Source organism: Anoplophora glabripennis, unplaced genomic scaffold, assembly GCF_000390285.2.
Source record: "Anoplophora glabripennis isolate ALB-LARVAE unplaced genomic scaffold, Agla_2.0 scaffold191, whole genome shotgun sequence".
NCBI classification, from domain to species: Eukaryota; Metazoa; Arthropoda; class Insecta; order Coleoptera; family Cerambycidae; genus Anoplophora; species Anoplophora glabripennis.
The window spans coordinates 72725-84117 of record NW_019416357.1 but is presented as its reverse complement, the minus strand read 5'-3'; the positions used below and the strand labels follow the sequence as shown (position 1 = coordinate 84117).

At 32.5% G+C, this 11393-nt stretch overlaps 1 protein-coding gene across 1 annotated transcript in view; it reads right to left on the bottom strand.

The window, feature by feature from the left end:
* The window catches only part of LOC108905813 (laminin subunit gamma-1-like), a 113241-nt gene that overhangs the window by 71231 nt on the left and 30617 nt on the right, over positions 1 to 11393 (bottom strand). The window lies entirely within an intron of this gene.

Sequence of the window (11393 nt, the reverse complement as noted above, 5' to 3'; positions counted from 1 at the left end):
TCTGCAAAATCGAATAAATATAGCAAATCAATTAGTTTCTTCACTTACTGGACCTAATTCGTTAGTAACCGTCCCCTCAACCTCCAATTCTTCCTGCTACAGAACTGTTAAGTCTACCTCTACAAATCAATCCGTTTTGAAAAATATTACAAAAAATATTTCCAGTGCACCAATTTTTAATTTCAATAATTGTACCAACACTATAAATATAAATATTTAATACAGGGTACAAATGTCTCAATAAATTATTTATTTTGTTCAGATTTAATTTAATTGTTTTTGATTCATACCTTTTGGTCGTGGAGAAAATATAGTCTGTTACTCGGTCAGAATGAAAAAATTCGATACGAATGGAACCACAAGTAACCTTGTTACAGAATATACTATTATTATGACTTTCCTGTTTAACCAGAAATTAATTTAATCTTCAAAATTTTTATTAAAGTTCTCTAAAAGTTCCCTAGAGGTAGAAAATTATCGACCTATATTAGTGTACTTTTGAGTGTGACAAAGATATTTGAAAAAGCATTAAAAGCAAGGTTAGTCACTTTTTTTTAAAAAAATCATGTAATATCGGATAACACAGCTACATCAAAAAAAAAATTCCAGACACGTATCAGTTCCGAGGAATTCGATGCGCTGAACACGATCCTGTAGTAAAAAAAGTCATGACTTCCCGACTTTCGGAGACAAGTGAAATTTTTGGGTGAAACAGGTCCAAAAATTGTGTTTTTCTAAGTGTTTTGTCCAAATATATGCCCATGACCTCGATATTTCTCTGAAAATACACTATTTGGGTGAAACTGGCCCAAACATGGGTCAAAACCGATTTTTTTTTAAATTTTGTTCAAATATATCATTTTCGTAGTATTTTGAATACGATACCATTAGTAAAATTTACCTCTGACCTCGATATTTCTCAGAAAATCCAAAATTACTAATTTTTTACATAGAAATGGTGTATTAAAAAATCAATGTCGGTAATTCAATAAACTCAATATATTTGAATTTCAGAAATTATCAAGGAAAAGTTATCAATTCGGACCCTAGATGAAACGTCAATCTAGAGGCGTTTGTAACTTTTCGTGTTTAATGCCTGTTCTTGTTTGTACAATTTAACAGTGTTTACCGGTATTTCTGTATTTTTCTACAAACTAACCTTTCTCTATTGAGTTGAGGAAAATGTTTTCTTCAGAACTCCGAAAATTCTACGTTTTAACGTAAGTTAAACGAATATTTTAAGGTTATGTTTCATTTGTTACTTTCTTATTTATCAACGAGTACGATATTGTGAAAAGAAATTTCTTTTGAATTTGATGAGGCATAAGCACATTTATTTTGTTATATAAATAGTCAGAATTATAGAACTTGGGCTCCAGAAAATCTGCACAATTTTATTGAAAAAATGTTACATCCTCGGAGGATAGGTATCAGTAGCAGTTTCAAGAAGACATATTTTTTCCGAAAAGTAATAAATGGAGAACGATACCCTAACATTTTACAACAAGCCCGGGAATTAATGCCTGAGTATTTTCAACAAGATGGAGCTACAGCACAAACTGCAGCAGAAATTATCTTCAGGAAGATATCTTCAGAAATTTTATCGTGTTAGATTACACAGCCACACAAAAAAAAATTGTCTGTAGTTTTCATGCGACATGTTCTTTTTCTAACCTCAAAAAAAAACTGGTCAATTAAGGTCAGATATCACGAATTTTCAAAAAATAGCAGATTCGCGCCAAATTTGGTATACGAGAGTTTTTTGGGTCGCTGATTACGTATTGGAGGTCAGAATTGCGAAATTCATTTTGTAATATTTTTGTTTACTTTATAACCTGAGTACCCAATCATGTTTTTTCGGCTATATCTTGTTCTTTTTTCTGTAAAAGATCTATTCACGAGTTTTCTGCCTAATCGCAAGTAATAAAGTAAATAGGTACTTAATTCATAAAATTTTTTAAAACGAATTTTGTAAATCCGATCTCGTATTCGTGATCAGTGACTCCGAAAATCCCCGTATACCACATTCGGCGCGAATCTGTTATTTTTTGAAAATTCGTGATATCTGACCGTAATTGAACCGTTTTTTTGAGGTTAGAAAAAGAACCATCAATTCTGACCGCAGATTCACGTTCGGCGGGGCCTTGACTATATAAATGAACATTTGAATATAGAAATTTTTTTTTTTTGTATTTTTCCTAAAATAAATTTTTGTTAACTGAGTAAACAATTTTGTGTTTATGTTAACATTGCAATATATCTATAATTTATATTTTAATATTGAAAAAAATAATAACAAAGCACTGACAAATTGTTGTGTTTTATTAACAATACCTTCATTATCTCTGAATGAAAATGGATTTCAAAAGAGCCTATATTTTTAAAATGACAATATCTCAATCAAAAAATACTTTTTTAATATAGTATGGGATAAAAATTCAAAGTATCTTAGAGGAGTATGATTAGGTACTTTAAAAATAAAAATGTAAAAAATCATTATTTTCTATTGAAAAAAGAAACATATTTTGCAAATTTAAGTTCAACGTTTGTAAAAAATTGTAATATGTACTCCACTGGACTCATTTTCTGTCTTTAGAGAATTTTGTGTTAATCACTGACTCCATTGGAAGTTTGGTTGCCTAACAGTCGCGGTGACGTGGGTCTCGGACATTTATGAAGGCAGTGTTTAAGATATATATAATATACAGGGTGTCCGGTAACTACGGGGAAAAATAAAGGGTTATATAGAGCAGGTCAAACGAGTGCTAGTACTTCATATAAACTTTTTATCTAGGTGCCATTGTTGAGGAGTTATTGTCACTCAAAGTAAGAAGTTGAAAAATGAATATTGCCCATAATTTCTAAAGGGTTATTTTGATTAATTTGAAATTTGGGGGATCAAAGCAACTCATTCAAATGTATCTTTGTACATTTAAAATTGAATCAAATATTTTTTATTATACAAGGACGGTCGAATTATGTTCTAAAATTTACGCAACTTTGACAGAGCTGTCAAATTTGACATTTCGCCCTCGCAGGCAGATAGCCCTGTTATTTTTCTACAAAAAGGTATACTTCATGACTTATGAAAAAATGAACGGTTGTCAAGATAATTAAATTTTTGTATTGCCACAACCGGGAACATAACGCAACAGAAAAAAGTTAAGAATGAAACATATGGATTAAAAGAGGTTACTTCAGTAAATGTTCGATATGTCCTCCATCTAGTTCAATACACTTCCTTATTCTTTTAAGATTATTTAGTTGCACTCTAAATAGCATTTGTGGATTCTGTTTAATTTCATTACAATGATGTTCTATTCTTGCCATCAACTCTTCTCTTGTATAAACTGGAGTTGAATACACCAATTCTTTTAGGTAACCCCATAAGAAGAAGTCAAGGGGGTTAAGATCTGGTGACCTAGGTGCCCATAAGTGTGGTCCGCCTCGCCCAATCCACCTTTCACCAAATGTTGCGTTGAGGTAATTTCTAACTTCACGACTGAAGTGGGGCGGTGCCTTATCTTGTATGAAATACATCTCCTGTCTTGTTTGCAATGGCACATTTTCTAGTAGTAGATTTAGATCGTTGTAAACAATTCAAATATCGGGCACCGTTTAATTTATCCGGTAAGAAAAAGGGGCCCATTGATTGGTTACCGATTATTTCTGCCCATACATTAACTATGAATCTTTGCTGGTGTTTGCCTTGAATGACTAAATGAGGGTTTTCATCACACCATGCTTGTAAATTATCACAGAATCCACAAATGCTATTTAGAGTGCAACAAAATAATCTTAAAAGTATAAGGAAGTGCATGGAGGACTAACTAGATGGAGGACATATCGAGCATTTACTGAAGTAACCTCTTTTTCTGTTGCGTTGTGTCCCCGGTTGTGGCTATACACAAAATACAAAAAATTAATTATCTTGACAACCGTTCATTTTTTCAAATGTCATGAAGTATACCTTTGTTTTAGAAAAGTAACAGAGCTATCTGCCTTCGAGAGCGAAATGTCAAATTTGACACCTCTGTCAAAGTTGCGTAAATTTTAGAACATAATTTCGGCCGTCCTTGTATAATAAAAAATATTAGATTGAATTTTAAATGTACAAAGATACATTTGAATGAGTTGGTTTGATCCCCCAAATTTCAAATTAATCAAAGTAACCCTTTAGAAATTATGGGCAATATTCATTTTCCAACTTCTTACTTTGAGTGACAATAACTCTTCAACAATGGCACCTAGGTAGAAAGTTTATATGAAGTACTAGCACTCATTTGACCTGCTCTATATAACCCTTTATTTTTTCCCCGTAGTTACCGGACACTATACTACTGCGCATTCTGCCAATTTATCACTTTCCGATTAAAGTCGTCACATTTGAATACTCACAGTCACATTCTAAAATGAAACTGGAAGGGGAAACACTTGTAAATTCCACGCCAATTCCATAAGCTGTTCTCAAANATATTTGAAAAAATAATAACAAAGCACTGACAAATTGTTGTGTTTTATTAACAATACCTTCATTATCTCTGAATGAAAATGGATTTCAAAAGCGCCTATATTTTTAAAATGACAACCTCTCAATCAAAACATATTTTTTAATATAGTAAGGGATAAAAATTCAAAGTATCTTAGATGAGTATGATTACTTTAAAAATAAAAATGTAAAAAATAATTAATTTCTATTGAAAAAAGAAACATATTTTGCAAATTAAAGTTCAACGTTTGTAAAAAATTGTAATATGTACTCCACTGGACTCATTTTCTGTCTAGAGAATTTTGTGTTAATCACTGACTGCATTGGAAGTTTGGTTGCCTAACAGTCGCGGTCACGTGGGTCTCGGATATTTATGAAGGCAGTGTATAAGATATACATAATATACAGGGTGTCCGGTAACTACGGGGAAAAAATAAAGGGTTATATAGAGCAGGTCAAACGAGTGCTAGTAGTTCATATAAACTTTTTACCTAGGTGCCATTATTGAGGAGTTATTGTCACTCAAAGTAAGAAGTTGAAAAATCAATATTGCCCATAATTTCTAAAGGGTTACTTACTTTAATTAACTTGAAATTTGGGGGATTACAGCAACTCATTCAAATGTATCTTTGTATATTTAAAATTGAATCAAATATTTTTTATTATACAGGGACGGACGAAATTATGTTCTAAAATTTACGCAACTTTGATAGAGCTGTCAAATTTGACATTTCGCCCTCGCAGGCAGATAGCCCTGTTACTTTTCTACAAAAAAGGTATACTTCGTGACTTATGAAAAAATGAACGGTTGTCAATATAATTAAATTTTTGTATTTTGTGTATAGCCACAACCGGGCACAACGCAACAGAAAAAAGTTAAGAATGAAACATATGGATTAAAAGAGGTTACTTCAGTAAATGCTCGATATGTCCTCCATCTAGTTCAATGCACTTCCTGATTCTTTTAAGATTATTTTGTTGCACTCTAAGTATACCTTTGTTGTAGAAAAGTAACAGGGCTATCTGCCTTCGAGGGCAACATGTCAAATTTGACAGCTCTGTCAAAGTTGCGTAAATTTTAGAACATAATTTCGACCGTCCTTGTATAATAAAAAATATTAGATTGAATTTTAAATGTACAAAGATACATTTGAATGAGTTGCTTTGATCCCTCAAATTTCAAGTTAATCAAAGTAACCCTTTAGAAATTATGGGCAATATTCATTTTCCAACTTCTGGCACATAGGTAAAAAGTTTATATGAAGTACTAGCACTCATTTGACCTGCTCTATATAAAACTTTATTTTTTACCCCTAGTTACCGGACACTATACTTCTGCGCATTCTGCCAATTTACCACTTTCCGATTAAAGTCGACACATTTGAATGCTCACAGTCACACTCTAAAATGAAACTAGAAGGGGAAACACTTGTAAATTCCACGCCAATTCCATAAGCTGTTCTCAAAATGTGTCTTTATATTGGGTATAAAATTAGTCTAATATCTACTATATTTTTACTGTTTTGTACGCCATGCAAAGAACTTATCTAATTTATAAACACCCTGTATTTAAGATATCCACATAAATATATTTCCTTTTCGTTTGAAATATAATCTAATAACATGTTTATTGGTATCTATTATTAGACGAAGTCCGTTAGAGGTTACTAAATCCTTGCCTGCTATCGCGTAAATGGTCGCATTTGAATAAAGTCATATACAAACCCATATCCACCCACGTAAATAAAAACTTCTAAATCTACACACCCACGTAGTAACCGTAGGGACAGCAATAGCATAAAACAAGACGTTTTACTACAAACGTTGTACCTGTAAAAAATTATACCATTTAAATCCGTACAGACTTCCGTATCCGATTTTTTGAAATAAAATGTAAAAACATGAATAAAAATTCGTGGCTCTTTGAAATTTATAAAATTAATATTTTTATTGCAGAAGGCTCTTCCGGCTTAAAAGTTTGCCTACCCCTGTCCTAACCTAAAAGTGCCTAAATCGCGATTTTTTTTTACATATTTGAGGTTGTTACATGGATAGGTACTTTTTTGCTAAAACCAGTAATGGGGTCGTAAGGTACTATACTTACTCTTTAAACGCAGTTGGTTTCAGCAAAAAATTTACCTTTCCATTTAACATGACTTCAATTGGCACTTTTTGGTTAGGATATCTTGAAAACCAGAGCCAATTGAGGAATTTGGACTTCGAATCCTTTGGGAAAGTATGTTGATGGGTTAAAATCTTGTCGTCCTGTGTAATCTATGTTGCTAACAAAATAATAACCAAGAACAAAGCTGACAGTTGCGTCTAACAAATCTTATTAAAGGAAATAAATAATCGTCTTGTATTTGCATACATTTTATCCCGATGTCACTTATACCTATTTTGGTCCAATGCTGTTAATGTCAGTACTGGAAGCATCGGATGCAACCAGTTACTACAGAACGTCCTAGACTATAATGGTTTGAAGAGCGGTTTTATCAGTAGCAGCCTTAGAATCAACAACAAGATCAATGAACATCAAGGCGGGTCTAAAAGTTCTTAAAGTGCGTCTACCCCGCACAGCCTAGCCAGAGAACAACAAAGACAGGTAAAACCATTGCACTTATACTAAAAAGTACCGAAACGAGCAGCACTAGAAAAATTACTTTGTAATTAAATATCAACCATATCGTTATGAACCTTCTTCAAAGAACAGTTTTTTTTATCTCTTGTGGGTTCTTAGGTATTTGGGAAGGTTGTTGTCTAGTTGGATAATAGTACATTGTGTAACGAGTGAGGAAAAGTTGCCAATAGCGCCACGCGGGTGCAGTTGACGCACGAGCGAAGCGAGTGCGAAAAGCGCCCAAGTGGCGCTATGGCAACTTTTCCGAACGAGTTGCACATACTATTTTCTATCACAAGTGCGAGTCGTTATGGGACCTAATAGCATAGGGGGTTATCTGCACGGAAAGTGCTAGATAGTACAACAGCGTGATGTTATGAAAATAACAGCACGCTGTTGTACTATCTGTAGACAAGGCGAAAACCTCGCATTCGTGGGAGAAATTTTCCGACTCGATTTTTTTGCATAATCAGATTCGTGAGATGTTCCTTAACATGAATCAAGATGATGCCGGCCGGATATCTGGTGCCCATTTGTTTAAACAAACTTTTTTTAAAAAATTGTAAAAATTGCTTTTTTTAAGGTTTTTTGGCACATTATGAACAAAAAAGTTCCTATGCACTATACCTCTAAAATTGATACTTTTAAAGTTATAAACAATTTAAGTTGCTAAAGATGCGAAAATGACGATTTTCAACGGCCGATTTCCGGGTTAAAAATTGTTATTTTTGATGTTGCCAGGTACCTAAATTAAAGTTTAAACATCCCCCTACAAGATGCTGAAGAGTTTTTGGGACTCGCATTATTCTAAAGCCTTGTTTTTTAATTGTTAATAAAGCGCTATGAGCCGCGCGCGCGCCTCTCTCATACGCGGATTCGCTATTTCGTCTAGCGGCTTCAGCTTATGTTCTTTGAATTTAGCATTCTAAGTACTATTACTACTCATAAAATAATGTAAAAATTGATTATTTAAATTTCATAATTCATAATAATTTTATTTAATTAATTCAAAATTGTACGAATAGAGTGCAGAAAAAAATAAAAAGGCAATAGTATCAAATACATTTGATTTTTATTAAAGAACATTTATTTAATACTGCATATTATTATTATCACACATTTATTCAATCATAAGAATTCTCACACTGTTCTGTGTTACAACCACATAAAGGTAGACAAGTGACATAGTTTTTCCTACAAGAACAAGCTTTAGTCTTACAGTTTTTTGTACATTTACATTGTTTAACTAAGTCTTTGGGTAACGGATCTTTGGTAATTTAGGTAATAATTCATTTGTTTCATTTTGATAACCAAAAGCTGTGAAATCCAAATATTGATATTGAGGAAAAATGGAACTTTTCCATATGTACGTTTGTAAAGAAGCTCTTAAGACGTGTAATTTCAATGCATCGGAAGTGCATTATATTTTACTTAAATTAATACCCATTCCCCTACACTGACAGAAAATTAGTTTTCTAGCTTCATCGGCTGTGTTGCCTAGCTTACTTAATATTTTTAGGTATAATCTTTACAATGTATCAAACTCTTTGTTGCTTAATTCAGATATAAAAATAAGCTGAAGCCGCTAGACGAAATAGGGAATCCGCGTATGAGAGAGGAGCGCGCGCGGCTAATAGCGCTTTATTAACAATACAAAAACAAGGCTTTAGAATAATGCGAGTCCCAAAAACTCTTCAGCATCTTGTAGGGGGATGTTTAAACTTTAGTTTAGGTACCTGGCAACATCAAAAATAACAATTTTTAACGCGGAAATCGGCCGTTGAAAATCGTAATTTTCGCATTTTTAGCAACTTAAATTGTTTATAACATTAAAACTATCAATTTTAGAGGCAAAGTGCATTGGAACATCCGCGATGGTTATCCTCATCCCTTGAATTTCTCTTTTTTTTCAATAAAAATTATATTATTATAACTTCATATAAGCAGAAGTAAATCCACATGCCTTAGATACAGTTCGTCATCTACAACAGTTTTCTCTAAATCTGTGGATTTTGGGATTCTTGGAGGGCATTTACCTAATTGGCCCACAATTTCTGTCACCTAGACTGGACTGAGGTGCATACCACTACTTTCTTATATTTCCAGTATCTCTTGAAGATATACCTCTAGCTATCAGAGTTTAGCTTTGGCTTATGTGGGCTCTTACCTATTTTGATAAGAGCCCGACAATATTCGAAGCATATTTAAATCATTTGATAGGCCGCGACGGACCCCGGTTTTGGTCCCCTCGAACACCTGATTTAAATCTTACAGCTTTTTGTATATTGGGTTATTTAAAAGCTTTAGTGTGGGAGGTGGTCGTTTTCAACGTTTATTAAGACATTTTGTGGTTTTTCGGATTTAATTAATACTTATTTCAATATATTAACATTCATTTTAATGTATTTTTATTATAATAAAAGCTATCCTACGAAACAATACTGTGTGCACTGCGGTTTTTACACAAAAAATGAGATACGAAATGAAACAAATATATCATATTTGTGTTAAAAAAATCGACCTATCGAATCAGATAGTCTTTTCGGCAGTAGGAGAAGTGTATATAATTCATTTTTGTAACTTTCTCCATATTTAAAAAAAAACAAAAAATTTCTCTTCCTGTTTGCAGGACCATAAATCTGCAGGCAGGCCGCTGAGAGATTTTTTTTACATGAAAGACTCCCATTATTTTCAACAAGGAATCACCATAGCTTTTTCGCAATTATTTATTACACCCTGTTAGGGTCAGTACATTGACAATAGTATGAAAGTTTCTTTTGACAAATGAAATTTCGATGAATAGCGTTTTAGTACCTCTGGTCACCCGTAGGCTATTTTTTTTTAAGAATGACGCTAATAAAAAAAAATTAGCATAAACATTCTATGGGAAGAATTAAAGTGCATTAGTATAATTTTTCATCATTACGACGACCGTCTGTTATATTTTTAACAAAAGAAGTGTAATCTTTTTGATTTCTGATATTTCTATATTTATCTATTTAAACGTGAATTTTAAATTTTTAATAAATGATAAAAATTCAATTTTCGAATAAAATGATAGTGACACATGAATTTTAAATGTACACACAGTACAATGTCAGTTTCTTGCAGGTGTTCCAATGAATATGAATCTGAAATTCTTTTTAATAATGAGTTGAGTTGTAATTAATATTTTAAACTTTAAATCTTGTTTACGCTGCCAATGGGCTGCATAAACCGGCCACCCGGAATTAGCATTAGCATGGTAAGTTATATCAGTGCACTATCAGCGTTACCAGTTGTAAACTTTTTTAAAACAATTGGAAAATAATTTAGTAATACAGATTGCTTTTGCATGGCTTAGCGATGTGTCATTATAAAGTCACCATATTTTTTTATATTAATCAAAAAATATTCTAGTTTTTTAAAAAGTAACATTTTTTACATATTAACTAATATTGGTACGTAGATATTGTAAATAAAACTAATTTACGTTTTAAAATAATTATTTTTGTAATTTAAAAAAAATTACATAATAAAAAATAATTAAAAATTATTACTAATCTGTTTGATATGAAATATTTTTGTAAAAACGTTTCAATGTTTTACAAACAACTGTGTGTTACTATTTTAAGCAGTGTTGGTGTTAGACATATTAAATTAATCCAAAATAAATAAAGCAACAAAATTATACCACAAGCAATTTAAATTTAAGCAGAATTCTATCTTGTTCCGAATGCTTACGAAGGGCAACGACGGTTAGCCTCCGCTGTTCAGTTAACTTTAACTAGATTTAATTTAATAAAAATATGTAACATCGCTTCTTCCTCTAATGAACACGTAAATAAGTATACGGACGAATCGTGATAAAAAAGAATTGTGGATCATATTATACAGGGTGTTTTTGAATGGAGTAGCATAAATGATACCAGTGAATCTACATTTCAAAAGAACACGATTTGCAAAAAATCGCCAAAAAGTTGCTTCATCTGTGAAAAGTATCTTTGAGGCAAAATTCAAATTATTGCATGTCTGGTTCAAGTAGAGCTTGAACTGGTGGTGAAAAGGATATAATAAATTATCATGGACAATATTCCAAACACTATGGGGCACATTTAAGTAAGTGCATTGGAGTTTTTCTCGTACTAGTCTGACGATTTTCGTCAAACTCTTCAAGTACTGCATCCTCAAGATAAATAGTACGAACAGTAGGTCTTCGGCCGGTACCCTCAATATGCGGCTGTATTTTTCCAGTTCTACCGCAGAAAAAGTTTGTCTGTTTATCTCTCATTATACGCTCTTGTT